A 3,542-nucleotide genomic window follows, 5' to 3' on the forward strand; every position below is an offset into this window, starting at 1 on the left:
GCAGACTGGGTGCCTTTGATTGGCTGAGCCCATGTCACATGACTATGCCCTGGCCGCAAGGGAGGATGGGAAAGTGGGTGTGGCCTATTTGGGCTCCTCCCTTGGAAGGCTGGGCTGTGTCCTGCCCGAAGGCCTATGGTGGGCTGGGAATTGAGGTTCCTGATGTCGGAAGGGGCTTCGGAAGGTGGGGTACTCAAAGGTGACCAAAGCTTGGTTGTCTGTGACCCTCAGCATTCTGGGAGAGGCACAAGTGCAATATCCTGTCACTTCTTCCTTGATACCTCCCTCCACTGCCCTCCACATCCAATACTTCACCAATCCTGTAGACACTGGATGTTCTGTCTCCCTGCCTTCTCTGTGCCCACTTCTTAAGGACCACCCCCCCGAACCCCCGCAAGTCAGGGGGGAAGACAGGAGCTAAAGGGACATGACAGTCCAGTGTGACACGTGTGGTGATGCAGGAATGTGGAGGGTCCGGGAAGCCCAGAGGAGGCACATGATCCTGCTGAAGGTATCTAGGAAGGCTACCTGGAGGTGGCAGTGCTGTCTTAAAGGATGAATAGGGGGGGTCCAGGAAGGGGAACACATGTAAACTCATGGCTGATTCATGTCAATGTATGGCAAAAACTATTACAATATTGTAAAGTAATTAGCCCCCAACTAAAATAAATAAATTTATTAAAAAAAAAAAAAATAAAGGATGAATAGGAGCTAGAGAAGCAATGGTGGAGGAAATGCCATCCCAGGAAGACATGACAGCTTGAGCAAAGCCTCGGAGGCCCAAGAGGGACCTTGGAGGAGTTCTGGCACCCTCTGGGGTGTGTGTGTGTGTGTGTGTGTGTGTGTGAGACAGGGCTGCCAAAGGATGAGGCCACTCTGAGTGGAGGGGCCTGATGATGGGCCATCTCTGGGGCTGGCTTTTTCTTCTTTCTTTTTATTTTTGACTGTGCTGGGTATTTGCTGTTGTGCACGGGCTTTCTCTGGTTGTGGTGGGTGGGGGCTACTCTCTAGTTGCTGTGCATGGGCTTCTCATTGCGGTGGCTTCTCTTATTGCAGAGACCAGGCTTTAGGGTGTGTGGGCTTCTGTAGTTGTGGCACGTGGGTTTAGTTGCCCCTTGGCAAGTGAGAACAAATAGAGGAAAACAACAGATTGGGAAAGACTAGAGACCTCTTCAAGAAAATTAGAGATACCAAGGGAACATTTCACGCAAAGATAGGCTCGATAAAGGACAGAAATGGTATGGACCTAACAGAAGCAGAAGATATTAAGAAGAGGTGGCAAGAATACACAAAAGAACTGTACAAAAAAGATCTTCACGACACAGATAATCACAATGGTGTGATCACTCACCTAGAGCCAGACATCCTGGAATGTGAAGTCAAGTGGGCCTTAGAAAGCATCACTACGAACAAAGCTAGTGGAGGTGATGGAATTCCAGTTGAGCTATTTCAAATCCTCAAAGGTGATGCTGTGAAAGTGCTGCACTCAATATGCCAGCAAATTTGGAAAACTCAGCAGTGGCCACAGGACTGGAAGAGGTCAGTCTTCGTTCCAATCCCAAAGAAAGGCAATGCCAAAGAATGCTCAAACTACCGCACAATTGCACTCATCTCACATGCTAGTAAAGTAATGCTCAAAATTCTCCAAGCCAGGCTTCAGCAATATGTGAACCGTGAACTTCCAGATGTTCAAGCTGGTTTTAGAAAAGGCAGAGGAACCAGAGATCAAATTGCCAATATCCGCTGGATCATCGAAAAAGCAAGAGAGTTCCAGAAAAACATCTATTTCTGCTTTATTGATTATGCCAAAGCCTTTGACTGTGTAGATCACAATAAACTGTGGAAAATTCTGAAAGAGATGGGAATACCAGACCATCTGACCTGTCTCTTGAGAAACCTGTATGCAGGTCAGGAAGCAACAGTTAGAACTGGACATGGAACAACAGACTGGTTCCAAATAGGAAAAGGAGTATGTCAAGGCTGTATATTGTCACCCTGCTTATTTAACTTATATGCAGAGTACATCATGAGAAACGCTGGGCTGGAAGAAACACAAGCTGGAATCAAGATTGCCGGGAGAAATATCAATAACCTCAGATATGCGGATGACACCACCCTTATGGCAGAAAGTGAAGAAGAACTAAAGAGCCTCTTGATGAAGGTGAAGGAGGAGAGTGAAAAAGTTGGCTTAAAGCTCACCGTTCAGAAAACTAAGATCATGGCATCTGGTCCCATCACTCCATGGGAAATAGATGGGGAAACAGTGGAAACAGTGTCAGACTTTACTTTTTTGGGCTCCAGAATCACTGCTGATGGTGACTGCAGCCATGAAATTAAAAGACGCTTACACCTTGGAAGGAAGGTTATGGCCAACCTAGATAGCATGTTTAAAAGCAGAGACATTACTTTGCCAACAAAAGTCCGTCTAGTCAAGACTATGGTTTTTCCAGTGGACATATATGGATGTGAGAGTTGGATGGTGAAGAAAGCTGAGCACCGCAGAATTGATGCTTTTGAACTGTGGTGTTGGAGAAGACTCTTGAGAGTTTCTTGGACTGCAAGGAGATCCAATCAATCCATCCTAAAAGAGATCAATCCTGGGTGTTCATTGGAAGGTCTGATGTTGAAGCTGAAGCTCCAATACTTTGGCCACCTCATGCGAAGGGTTGACTCATTGGAAAAGACCCTAATGCTGGGTAGGATTGGGGGCGGGAGGAGAAGGGGACGACAGAGGATGAGATGGTTGGATGGCATCACCGACTCGATGAACATGGGTTTGGGTAGACTCCGGGAGTTGGTGATGGACAGAGAGACCTGGCGTGCTGCAATTCATGGGGTCGCAGAGAGTCAGACACGACTGAGCGACTGAACTGAACTGAACTGGCAAGTGAGATTGTCCCGGGGCCAGGGATCGAACCCATGTCCTCTGCATTGGCAGCAGATTCTTAACCACGGGACCAGGAGGGAAGTCCTGGGGCCTGGCTTTGAATGAGGACTTGATGCCAGGGCGGAGGAGTGAAATGGTCAGATGTGAGCTTGAGAAGGACCCCTTGGAAAGCCTGAACGGAGCGGGGGGATGAGCAGCCAGGTTTGGGCTGGGACCTGAGGCTATTGAGGCAGCAGAAACCAGAAGACAGATTCGGAGGTCCAGTGGGCTTCTGGTGCAAGCAGAGGAGGTTTGAGGGTGAATGGGAGGGAGAGAGACCTGGGCCAGTCCCTGGCCCAGGCTCGTTTTCTCATGTGTAAAGAGAGGGGATTGGATGTGGCTGTCTCTGGGACAGGGACTGAGAATGAGCAAGGCCACCTCTGCTTCCTGCTCCCCGCTTCCCACAAGCTGAGGATGCAGCGACGAGAAGTGGAAGCTGCCGCGTGCAGCTTCTCGGGGCAGGCTGGGCCAGGTGGGCGGGTCACGTGACCAATCCGCTCAGGTCTGGGCTGAAGATGCTCTCCCAGTGGGGCGGCTGCCCAGCTCGCCAGCTTCGGCTCCTGCATCAACAGCTGCAGGAGGAAGGAAAAGGATCTTAGCCACATACACCCTCCCT

The sequence above is a fragment of the Giraffa tippelskirchi genome, chromosome 13, assembly GCF_054371585.1.
Source record: "Giraffa tippelskirchi isolate mGirTip1 chromosome 13, T2T-mGirTip1v1.2.pri, whole genome shotgun sequence".
NCBI lineage: Eukaryota > Metazoa > Chordata > Mammalia > Artiodactyla > Giraffidae > Giraffa > Giraffa tippelskirchi.